We start from the raw sequence: 12,500 nt of genomic DNA, 5'->3' as shown, positions 1-12,500 counted from the left end.
CCGGCAGACGCGGTTTTTGCGCCGCCCCGGCTGACGCGGTTTTTGCCGCCCCGGCTGACGCAGTTCGGACTTAGCACTTTTCGGCTGTGCCTGGCTGGCGGCCCACTCACTCGATCGCCATGTCTGTTTGCCACAGTTTTCCCGGTGGTGCCGCACCCGGGCTCGCCCCGGCTGACGCAGTTTTCGCGCCGCCCCGGCTGACGCGGTTTCGTGCCGCCCCGGCAGACGCGGTTTTCGCGCCGCCCCGGCTGACGCGGTTTCGTGCCGCCCCGGCAGACGCAGTTCGGACTTAGCACTTTTCGGCTGTGCCTGGCTGGCGGCCCACTCACTCAATCGCCATGTCTGTTTGCCACAGTTTTCCCGGTGGTGCCGCACCCGGGCTCGCCCCGGCTGACGCAGTTTTCGCGCCGCCCCGGCTGACGCGGTTTCGTGCCGCCCCGGCAGACGCGGTTTTCGCGCCGCCCCGGCTGACGCGGTTTCGTGCCGCCCCGGCAGACGCAGCTCGGACTTAGCACTTTTCGGCTGTGCCTGGCTGGCGGCCCACTCACTCGATCGCCATGTCTGTTTGCCACAGTTTTCCCGGTGGTGCCGCACCCGGGCTCGCCCCGGCAGACGCGTTTTTTTTTTTCTTTCGCCCCGGCTGACGCAGTTTTCGCGCCGCCCCGGCTGACGCGGTTTCGTGCCGCCCCGGCAGACGCGGTTTTTTGCGCCGCCCCGGCTGACGCGGTTTTTGCCGCCCCGGCTGACGCAGTTCGGACTTAGCACTTTTCGGCTGTGCCTGGCTGGCGGCCCACTCACTCGATCGCCATGTCTGTTTGCCACAGTTTTCCCGGTGGTGCCGCACCCGGGCTCGCCCCGGCTGACGCAGTTTTCGCGCCGCCCCGGCTTACGCGGTTTCGTGCCGCCCCGGCAGACGCGGTTTTCGCGCCGCCCCGGCTGACGCGGTTTCGTGCCGCCCCGGCAGACGCAGTTCGGACTTAGCACTTTTCGGCTGTGCCTGGCTGGCGGCCCACTCACTCGATCGCCATGTCTGTTTGCCACAGTTTTCCCGGTGGTGCCGCACCCGGGCTCGCCCCGGCTGACGCAGTTTTCGCGCCGCCCCGGCTGACGCGGTTTCGTGCCGCCCCGGCAGACGCGGTTTTCGCGCCGCCCCGGCTGACGCGGTTTCGTGCCGCCCCGGCAGACGCAGTTCGGACTTAGCACTTTTCGGCTGTGCCTGGCTGGCGGCCCACTCACTCGATCGCCATGTCTGTTTGCCACAGTTTTCCCGGTGGTGCCGCACCCGGGCTCGCCCCGGCAGACGCGTTTTTTTTTTCTTTCGCCCCGGCTGACGCAGTTTTCGCGCCGCCCCGGCTGACGCGGTTTCGTGCCGCCCCGGCAGACGCGGTTTTTTTGCGCCGCCCCGGCTGACGCGGTTTTTGCCGCCCCGGCTGACGCAGTTCGGACTTGGCACTTTTTGGCTGAGCCTGGCTGGTGGCCCACTCACTCGATCGCCATGTCTGTTAGCCACAGTTTTCCCGGTGGTGCCGCACCCGGGCTCGCCCCGGCTGACGCTGTTTTCGCGCCGCCCCGGCAGACGCGGTTTTCGCGCCGCCCCGGCTGACGCGGTTTTTGCCGCCCCGGCTGACGCAGTTCGGACTTAGCACTTTTTGGGCTGAGCCTGGCTGGCGGCCCACTCACTCGATCGCCATGTCTGTTTGCCACAGTCTTCCCGGTGGTGCCGCACCCGGGCTCGCCCCGGCAGACGCGTTTTTTTTTTCTTTCGCCCCGGCAGACGTGGTTCCCCCCCCCCCCCTTTTCGCTCGCCCCGGCTGACGAGGTTTTCGCGCCGCCCCGGCTGACGCAGTTTTCGCGCCGCCCCGGCTGACGCGGTTTCGTGCCGCCCCGGCTGACGCGGTTTTCGCGCCGCCCCGGCTGACGCGGTTTTTGCGTCGCCCCGGCTGACACGGTTCGGACTTTGCACTTTTCGGCTGTGCCTGGCTGGCGGCCCACTCACTCGATCGCCATGTCTGTTTGCCACAGTTTTCCCGGTGGTGCCGCACCCGGGCTTGCCCCGGCAGACGCGTTTTTTTTTTCTTTCGCCCCGGCTGACGCAGTTTTCGCCCCGCCCCGGCTGACGCGGTTTCGTGCCGCCCCGGCAGACGCGGTTTTTTGCGCCGCCCCGGCTGACGCGGTTTTTGCCGCCCCGGCTGACGCAGTTCGGACTTTGCACTTTTTGGCTGAGCCTGGCTGGCGGCCCACTCACTCGATCGCCATGTCTGTTTGCCACAGTTTTCCCGGTGGTGCCGCACCCGGGCTCGCCCCGGCAGACGCGTTTTTTTTTCCTTCGCCCCGGCAGACGTGGTTCCCCCCCCCCCCTCCGTCTTTCTTTTTGTTTTTTTTTTCGCCGCGGCTGAAGTGGATTTTTCGGTGCCTCGACGCCCCGGTAGTCGCGGTTTTTCCGTTTCCGCACGGCCCCGGCTGACGCTGCTCGGTCACAGTCGCCTTTTGTGAGGATTGCAGACTTCTTGAGCGCGGGTGTTTTTTTTTGTTGTTGTTGTTGTTTTATTACGCATTCGCTCCAGCAGACGCTGTTTAGACTTTTTGTTTCCTCTTTTATCCTGCGACGAGGTGACGAGGTTTATTCGGTGCCCCGCCGCCCCGGCTGAAGTGATTTTTCCTGTCCCGTGCCGCCCCGGCTGACGCGGTTGGGACTTCGCGTTTGTTCGGCCGCCACGGGTTTTGGCGCACTCGCTCGGTTGCTTGTTGTTGCCACTTGTTGCGAACCCAGGTTTCTTGAGCGAGCGCGGGCGTTTTTTCTTCCTTTCTTTCTTTGTTCTATGTGTTAGCGAATCGGCCTTTAATATCACACGAGGACTCACAACCAACAATTTTCAGTTTGAAGTGTAAAAAATCTGCAGGTGTTGACGTAACTGACTTGCCCCGTACCCTTGAGTACATCCATGAAGTTCTCGTAGTACTACTAAATCGCATTATTCCAAGTGGAGAAATTCCCATAAACTTGCAAACCTCTACACGAAAATCGGTGCGCGTGATAAAGTTGAAAATTATCGTCCGATATCAAATGTGCCTTCTATAACACAAATTCTAGGAAAAAAAAAAAAAAACACTTGTTCGCCGTTTTCTGCGCCGTGACTGGCAGCACTCCGGCGAAGCGAAACGGGGTCGATTCGAGCACGATATCGGCGTCTTTCGACGTGCTCGCCGGCGACCGTCGCACGAGTACGTCGCACGAGCGCGTCTGCCGGGGCGCCGTTTGCGAAGCCGACGCAAAAGTGGGAACCGCCGCTCGGATGATCGCCGCTTTCGGCAGAGTGAGTGTTGGCACTCCGGGGAAGCGAAACAGCGTGAATGCGCCCACGAAATCGGCGTATTTTGAAGTGCCCGCCGGCGACCGTCGCACGAGTACGGTAAACCGCGTCAGCCGGGGCGTAGTTCGGGACGCCGACGAAAAAGTGGGAAGCGCAACTCGGATCTTCGCCGTTTTTGCAGGAGTGAGTGGCGGCCCTCCTGCGAGACCAAGAAGCATCGATTCGTGCACGAATTCGGCGCCTTTCGACGTGATCGCCGGCGACCGTCGCTCGAGTAGGGCAAACCGCGTCTGCCGGGGCGGGCTTCGGGACGCCGATGCGAAAGTGGGAAACGCTGCTCGGATGTTCGCCGTTTTTGGCCGAGTGAGTGCTGGCACTCGGGCGAAGCCAAACGGGGCCGATTACGGCACGATATCGGCGTCTTTCGACGTGCCCGGCGGCGACCGTCGCACGAGTACGGTAAACCGCGTCAGCCCGGGCGGAGTTCGGGACGCCGATGCGAAAGTGGAGAACGCCGCTCGGATCTTCGCCGTTTTTGGAGGAGTGAGTGGCGGCACTCCGGAGAAGCCAAGGAGCGCCAATTAGCGCACGATATCGGCGTCTTTCGACGCGCTCGCCGGCGACCGTCGAACGAGTAGGGCAAACCGCGTCTGCCGGGGCGGGGTTTACGACGCCGACGCAAAAGTGGGAACCGCCGCTCGGATGTTGGCCGTTTTTGGCAGAGTGAGTGCTGGCACACCGGCGACGCGAAAGAGCGCGAAAGCGCCCACGAAAGTGGCGTATTTCGACGTGCTTGACGGCGACCGCTGCAGGAGTACGAAAAACCACGTCAGCCGGGGCGAGCGACCCACGGCGGTCTGGGTGCTTATCGCTGCTATTATAGGGGCACCCCGGCAGACGCAGAAAAAAAAAATTTTTTTTCGACCTTCTTTTTTGCTGGTCGAGCTCGGGTAACCCAGGTCGCAATGGGAGCCGCGCACGAAAGCGGCGTCGCGAGACGCGTTCGCGGTCGCTAGTCGCACGAGCTCGGCAACCGCGTCAGCCGGCGCGGAGTTCGGGATGCCGACGGCTAAGTGGGTACCGCTGCTCGGATGTTCGCCGTTTTTGGCCGAGTGAGTGCTGGCACTCCGGCGAAGCGAAACGGGGCCGATTCGGGCACGATATCGGCGTATTTCGACGTGCTCGCCGGCGACCGTCGCACGAGTACGGCAAAGCGCGTCTGCCGGGGCGAGGTTTGCGATGCCGACGAAAAAGTGGGAAGCGCCGCTCGGATCTTCGCCGTTTTTGCAGGAGTGAGTGGCGGCCCTCCTGCGAGACCAAGAAGCATCGACTCGCGCACGATATCGGTGTCTTTCGACGTGCCCGCCGGCCACCGCCGCACGAGTACGGCAAACCGCGTATGCCGGGGCGGGGTTGGCGACGCCGACGCAAAAGTGGGAACCGCCACTAGGATGTTCGCCGTTTTTGGCAGAGTGAGTGCTGGCACACCGGCGACGCGAAAGAGCGCGAAAGCGCCCACGAAAGTGGCGTATTTGGACGTGCTTGACGGCGACCGCTGCAGGAGTACGAAAAACCACGTCAGCCGGGGCGAGCGACCCACGGCGGTCTGGGTGCTTATCGCTGCTATTATAGGGGCACCCCGGCAGACGCAGAAAAAAAAAATTTTTTTTCGACCTTCTTTTTTGCTGGTCGAGCTCGGGTAACCCAGGTCGCAATGGGAGCCGCGCACGAAAGCGGCGTCGCGAGACGCGTTCGCGGTCGCTAGTCGCACGAGCTCGGCAACCGCGTCAGCCGGCGCGGAGTTCGGGATGCCGACGGCTAAGTGGGTACCGCTGCTCGGATGTTCGCCGTTTTTGGCCGAGTGAGTGCTGGCACTCCGGCGAAGCGAAACGGGGCCAATTCGGGCACGATATCGGCGTATTTCGACGTGCTCGCCGGCGACCGTCGCACGAGTACGGCAAAGCGCGTCTGCCGGGGCGAGGTTTGCGATGCCGACGAAAAAGTGGGAAGCGCCGCTCGGATCTTCGCCGTTTTTGCAGGAGTGAGTGGCGGCCCTCCTGCGAGACCAAGAAGCATCGACTCGCGCACGATATCGGTGTCTTTCGACGTGCCCGCCGGCCACCGCCGCACGAGTACGGCAAACCGCGTATGCCGGGGCGGGGTTGGCGACGCCGACGCAAAAGTGGGAACCGCCACTAGGATGTTCGCCGTTTTTGGCAGAGTGAGTGCTGGCACTCCGGCGAAGCGAAAGAGCGCGAATGCGCCCACGAAAGTGGCGTGTTTGGACGTGCTTGACGACGACCACCGCAGGAAAACGAAAAACCACGTCAGCCGGGGCGAGCGACCCATGGCGGTCTGGGTGCTTATCGCTGCTATTATAGGGGCACCCCGGCAGACGCAAAAAAAAAAAAAATTTTTTTCGACATTCTTTTTTGCTCGTCGACCTCGGGTGACCCAGGTCGCAGTGGGAGCCGCGCACGAAAGCGGCGTCGCGAGACGGCTTCGCGGTCGCTAGTCGCACGAGCTCGGCAACCGCGTCTGCCGGGGCGGAGTTCGGGACGCCGACGGCTAAGTGGGAACCGCCGCTCGGATGTTCGCCGTTTGTGGCCGAGTGAGTGCTGGCACTCCGGCGAAGCCAAACGGGGCCGATTCCGGCACGATATCGGCGTCTTTCTACGTGCTCGCCGGCGACCGTCGCACGAGTACGGCAAAGTGCGTCTGCCGGGGCGGGGTTTGCGACGCGTACGCAATAGTGAGAACCGTCGCTCGGATGTTCGTCGTCTTTCGCCGAGCCAGTGCTGGCACTCCGGCGAAGCCGAACGGAGCCGATTCGGGCACGATATCGGCGTCTTTCCACGTGCTCGCCGGCGACCGTCGCACGAGTACGGTAAACCGCGTCAGCCGGGGCGGAGTTCGGGACGCCGATGCGAAAGTGGGAAGCGCCGCTCGGATCTTCGCCGTTTTTGGAGGAGTCAGTGGCGGCACTCCGGTGAAGCCAAGGTGCGCCAATTCGCGCACGATATCGGCGTCTTTCGACGTGCCCGCCGGCCACCGTCGCACGAGTACGGCAAACCTCGTCTGCCGGGGCGGGGTTTGCGACGCCGACGCAAAAGTGGGAACCGCCGCTCGGATGTTCGCCGTTTTTGGCAGAGTGAGTGCTGGCACTCCGGCGAAGCGAAAGAGCGTGAATGCGCCCACGAAAGTAGCGTATTTGGACGTGCTTGACGGCGACCGCCGCAGGAGTACGAAAAACCACGTCAGCCGGGGCGAGCGACCCACGGCGGTCTGGGTGCTTATCGCTGCTATTATAGGGGCACCCCGGCAGACGCAGAAAGAAAAAAAAAAAATGGGGACATGGCGTGCGTCACCGTGCGGCTTCGCAGCGTTGCCGAAGTCGCCGAGCCCTTCGACTGAGCCGAACGGCGGACAGGGAACGTTGGTCGGCCGTTCTAACCTGTCGGTGCCACGCCGAGACGTCGTTAAGGAAAACCGCGTCGTGGGCCTCTACGACGCCATCGAGTCGTTGTACGTTTGGTGTCCAGCGTGTCGGCGGCGAGTAGCGGACACGTCGTTCACGACTTCGGTCTTTCGCAGTCGACGCGAACTTGCGGAGAGTCGTGGTGCCTCACGTTTTCGGCAGAAACCGCGGCGGAATTTTCCCGTGCGTGCGCGCACGACCTCGGTGCTGTGCCGTCAGCGTAGTGTTGCACAAACTCGTGGCCTACCCAAGGTGCGGTACGTTTGCGGCCGTATCCTCGGTGGGAATTTCGTGAGTAGGGTCGCAAATTCTACGACCTCGGCGGGTTTGAGAGCGACGTAGACTTGTGGCACGCTCAACGTGCCACACGTTTCGGGGCACACCCGCGGTGAAATTTTCTCGAGTACGCTCGTATTAGTGCCCAAGGAGGTCTGGGTACTTATCGCTGCTATTATGTGGGGGTTCTCGTGAGCGGCGTACGCGAAAGCGACCGGGTGTCTGATATGCGGCGGGCTTCGGCCTCGTCAAGCGTGTCCTCGGGTCTGCTCCAGGGGAATCCACGGCAGTCGTCTGCAGCCTCATCCGCTTGATGCGTTAGGGGCTGGTTGTCGGACGGTGCCGTTTTACCACGATATCGAGGTGTGTTCCGTGTCGTCCTCGGGCGATTCAGATGCGAAAGCGCCGAAGACGCGGGCGTGACCCGTCGTCTGGCGGCTTTGCAGTCTCGGCTCCGTTGCTAGTTCCGGCCGGTCCACCGACAGTGCAGCGGGCTTGGGCAACCCGCACGGCGCGACCGAGTCGATGCAACGAAAAAGAGCGAGCATGAACGTGCTTCTTGCCGCACGGCTCCCACTCGTCTTTCGGGAAGGTTGTGCCGTAGCGAGCTCGAACGCCGTCATCTCGGAGTGCAAAATAAGCGTGTTGGGGCGCCTGAAGGTGGCCTCCGCCGCACACAGACTGCGTCCGGCCCGCCGAAGGCGAGGACGGACGCGCAGTCGAACGATTACCTGGTTGATCCTGCCAGTAATCATATGCTTGTCTCAAAGATTAAGCCATGCATGTCTAAGTACATGCCGAAATAAGGCGAAACCGCGAATGGCTCATTAAATCAGTTATGGTTCCTTAGATCGTTTCTTCCTACTTGGATAACTGTGGCAATTCTAGAGCTAATACATGCAGTGAGCCTGGAGCCCTTTGGGTAACGGGTGCTTTTATTAGACCAAGATCGATCGGGTTTCGGCCCGTATTGTGTGGTGACTCTGGATAACTTTGTGCTGATCGCATGGCCACGAGCCGGCGACGTTTCTTTCAAGTGTCTGCCTTATCAACTTTCGATGGTAGGTTACTTGCTTACCATGGTTGTTACGGGTAACGGAGAATCAGGGTTCGATTCCGGAGAGGGAGCCTGAGAAACGGCTACCACATCCAAGGAAGGCAGCAGGCGCGCAAATTACCCACTCCCGGCACGGGGAGGTAGTGACGAAAAATAACAATACGGGACTCTTTTGAGGCCCCGTAATTGAAATGAGTACACTCTAAATCCTTTAACGAGGATCAATTGGAGGGCAAGTCTGGTGCCAGCAGCCGCGGTAATTCCAGCTCCAATAGCGTATACTAAAGCTGCTGCGGTTAAAAAGCTCGTAGTTGGATCTCAGTTCCAGACGAGTAGTGCATCTACCCGATGCGACGGCTCGGACTGAACATCATGCCGGTTCTTTCTTGGTGCACTTCATTGTGTGCCTCGAGATGGCCGGTGCTTTTACTTTGAAAAAATTAGAGTGCTCAACGCAGGCGAGTCGCCTGAATAAACTTGCATGGAATAATAGAACAAGACCTCGTTTCTGTTCTGTTGGTTTTTGGAATACGAGGTAATGATTAAGAGGGACGGACGGGGGCATTCGTATTGCGGCGCTAGAGGTGAAATTCTTGGACCGTCGCAAGACGAACTACTGCGAAAGCATTTGCCAAGAATGTTTTCATTGATCAAGAACGAAAGTCAGAGGTTCGAAGGCGATCAGATACCGCCCTAGTTCTGACCATAAACGATGCCAACCAGCGATCCGCCTGAGTTACTCAAATGACTCGGCGGGCAGCTTCCGGGAAACCAAAGTATTTGGGTTCCGGGGGAAGTATGGTTGCAAAGCTGAAACTTAAAGGAATTGACGGAAGGGCACCACCAGGAGTGGAGCCTGCGGCTTAATTTGACTCAACACGGGAAAACTTACCCGGCCCGGACACTGGGAGGATTGACAGATTGAGAGCTCTTTCTTGATTCGGTGGATGGTGGTGCATGGCCGTTCTTAGTTGGTGGAGCGATTTGTCTGGTTAATTCCGATAACGAACGAGACTCTAGCCTATTAAATAGGTGCGGGGTTCCCAGCACCTTACAACCTTCTTAGAGGGACAAGCGGCTCCTAGCCGCACGAAACAGAGCAATAACAGGTCTGTGATGCCCTTAGATGTCCGGGGCCGCACGCGCGCTACACTGAAGGAAGCAGCGTGTCTTTATCCCTGTCTGAAAAGACTGGGTAACCCGTGAAACTTCTTTCGTGATTGGGATAGGGGCTTGCAATTGTTCCCCTTGAACGAGGAATTCCCAGTAAGCGCGAGTCATAAGCTCGCGTTGATTACGTCCCTGCCCTTTGTACACACCGCCCGTCGCTACTACCGATTGAATGATTTAGTGAGGTCTTCGGACCGATGTCCGGCGCGGCCTTTCGGTTGCGCCGGTCTGTTGGAAAGATGACCAAACTTGATCATTTAGAGGAAGTAAAAGTCGTAACAAGGTTTCCGTAGGTGAACCTGCGGAAGGATCATTAACGGATTGTGAAGGGTGAGCGCCTCAGCTGCGTCTGCGCCCGACACTTTCTGCCGCTGACCCCGTTTGGACGCGGGGTCGGCTTTTCCCCACGGGGCTGCCTGAATGTGGAGCGGCACCCCGTGACAAATTGTTGCGCCCAGCGGACGCCAACACCGCGACCTTGGACGGTCGGCCAGGTGGCGGACGCGGGTACAAACGGCGCAACGCACTCATAGGTCGGCTTTCGACCCGCCACTGCACCGTGGCTCGAAGCGCTCGAAATGCGCGACCCGACCGCTGCGGGACCGCCTAGTACTGTAAACAGGAGCGGCGGAGCGCGAACGGCGAGTCGTGGTTACGTCGGTAGAAGGCGAGGCTGCGCGTTCCCGAAACGCCAGCCGAGTGCCCTCCCGACCGTTCGAGCGTGCAAGAACGAGACCCGACAATCGCGCGGCGACTGCCAAGTACGAGAGGAACGGCACAAGCGTCGGCGGTCGGTCAAGGAACTGGCGATGTGACGGGTCCGCTGTGCACCAGTGCATACCGTCCCGCCGTCCGCGGCAAGCGCCTCCGCGTCCTCGGGTGACGGAGGCTGCCGGTCGGTTCTTGCAGGCGAGGGATCTCGCTGGCACCGGTTCGCGTTGACGCGCGGCCGGTCATGGCACGGCGATGCGACGGCCGAGGTGCGCAGTACTCGATGGAGGAACCGCACGCTCCGATGACCGTCCCGCCCTCCGCGGCGTATGCGTACCGACCGTAATGGTTGCAGCAGCGCCGGCCGGCTTTTGAATTCGCCACACGAAACACGGTGCGAGATCGCGGTTAGGGGAGCGTCGACGTTGCCAGGCGTTTTGCTTGCTGCCGAGGGAAAGGCGGCACGGCCACGTCGCGCTCGTCGCGATTAGCGGGTCTGCGCGCTTTGGGAAGGTGCCGCAACGACTTGCCGAAAGAGGAAGCACGGAAGAACGAGGGACTTGGACGTCCCGACAATTGAACGCACTTGCGGCCAGGCCCTTGCTGGCTTCGTTCTTCCGCCTCGAGTAGGCTCGTACGCGGCTCCGGCGCCGAAAGTGGTCCTTGGCACCGACTTCGGTGGACGTGGGAAGTGCCGCGCAAGTACGGCGCGCCTGGCTCCACCTGTTGGCTAAAGTAGGCAGCCGGATCGGCATTTTGGTGTGCGGTGGCAAACCGTGGATGCGAAAAAAGCTTGTGCGATTTCGTGGAACAAAAAGCGGGGGTCCCCCTTTTTATGCGGAGGAGACCGACCCGCCTGCCGTGGTGAACCGCGACGCCACGGTAAAAACGGGAGAGGCTTGTCGATGGGACCGTGCATCCCGCGCTCCACGGAGGCCGGGAGGCGGCCGCCCGAGGAAATGTGTAGCCGTCGAGGCCCGCATCTGCGTGCACTCTTATCCAAATGGGTGTACCGCAGGCATTTTCTGGTTAGGCGGGCCAATGAGAGCGAGCACACAACGATACCTACGGGTCCGGCTTGGAGAACCGGCTTCGACGCCTCCCGAGTATTTATAGAGGGGTGGACCACGAAAGCACTCGCAAGTAGCGAAAGCGAAACGCCGTCCGAAACACACCGTTTGCTCGATTTGCGGCAGCCGAAAAAGGCGCGGCAGAGTTTTGGAGTCCAAGCGTGCGCTGAAAAGCGCCCTTCTTGGCCACTGTTTGGCCGAGTGCCAGAAACGTTTGGTTTTGACTGTACGGAATTGAACAAACACTTTTTCACGACTCTAAGCGGTGGATCACTCGGTTCTCGGGTCGATGAAGAACGCAGCCAGCTGCGAGACTTGGTGTGAATTGCAGGACACACTGAGCACTGATTCTTTGAACGCACATTGCGGCCTTGGGTCTTCCCTTGGCTTCGTCTGTCTGAGGGTCGGATCACATATCAAGAGAGCCTTCGGCGCACAAGGGAACGTGAGCCGTCGACTCGTTTTGACCGCGTCGGCAACACGGACAGCACGCTGAACACCTCACAGCGAGCGCCAACAGCGGCCACTCAAGGGCGAGACGGTGGCGACCGTCGTGCCAGAGCCCAACCGAAACGGGGGCGACCGACTGCATTGAGGATGTGGCACCTCGTTGAGACCGCCGCAGGACTTCGAGTCGGAAGGAAGCCTGCAGGGAAAGTGCGGTCGAGGTTGCGTACTCCTCTCTGCGACCGGGCGCGCAAGAGCTGCGAGAGCCACGGACGCGCAACTTTAACGCACGGTAAACACGAGGAGCGAAAGCCGGCCAGCAAAGCTTCTCCAGCCGTGCGCAAAGTGCGCGAGATCGCAGCCTTGCGTTGCGCTTGTTGCCCTCGAAGTAAGCAGGGTGTCCCGTAGACCGGGCGCTCGAACACGCTGCGGGGCCGTGCCTCCTCCAGGCTTTGCCGCGCGAACAGGGAACGTTCGCGCGCAAAGCGCAGGGAGGTGAGGAGGCTGCGCCCGACGTTTGCGGTTCGCTGCGTACGCGGTTGATGCGGAGAGCACGGCGCGACGACTTGCCGCGAAGCGGAAAAAGTCTCCCGCACGAGTTGGCGAAACGTTGGCGAAGCTTAAGGCGTTCTCGTCGTAGTCCGCCGTCGGTCTAAGTGCTTCGCAGTTCCCGTCCCGTTCAAAAAACTGGGCCACTCCAGTTGGGGCGGGGGCGACGCTACACGAGACGATGCCTCTCGCCAGGCTGCGTGGCTGCCCTTGCGGCGGCGGCGACTGGCCTCGGCGGTGTTTGGGCTTTCGACACGGTCGTTTATCACGCAACTGCTCGGACGACGCACGCGCGCAGCGGAATGCCGCTTGCCAGCCTTGTGAAGATGTGACCCTGTACAGGGTTGCGGGCGCACTTGGTAGGGCGTCGTACTCGGTTCGCGATGGGTTTACGAACGTGTCCCGTCACTTCCACGTCACACCGGTTGTGC

At 61.0% G+C, this 12,500-nt stretch overlaps 2 non-coding genes across 2 annotated transcripts; both read left to right on the top strand.

Moving 5' to 3' along the window:
* Positions 1–7,793: 7,793 nt before the first annotated feature.
* On the top strand, positions 7,794–9,608 carry LOC142790705 (small subunit ribosomal RNA). Its single transcript, XR_012889718.1, has one exon. It is a non-coding gene; the product is annotated as a small subunit ribosomal RNA (ribosomal RNA).
* A 1,719-nt stretch (positions 9,609–11,327) lies between these two features.
* LOC142790683 (5.8S ribosomal RNA) lies at positions 11,328–11,480 on the top strand. Its single transcript, XR_012889696.1, has one exon. It is a non-coding gene; the product is annotated as a 5.8S ribosomal RNA (ribosomal RNA).
* Positions 11,481–12,500: the final 1,020 nt, after the last annotated feature.

The sequence above is a fragment of the Rhipicephalus microplus genome, unplaced genomic scaffold, assembly GCF_043290135.1.
Source record: "Rhipicephalus microplus isolate Deutch F79 unplaced genomic scaffold, USDA_Rmic scaffold_117, whole genome shotgun sequence".
NCBI lineage: Eukaryota > Metazoa > Arthropoda > Arachnida > Ixodida > Ixodidae > Rhipicephalus > Rhipicephalus microplus.
Note: the sequence above shows the minus strand (reverse complement) of the source record. Positions and strands in the feature narration are given on the sequence as shown.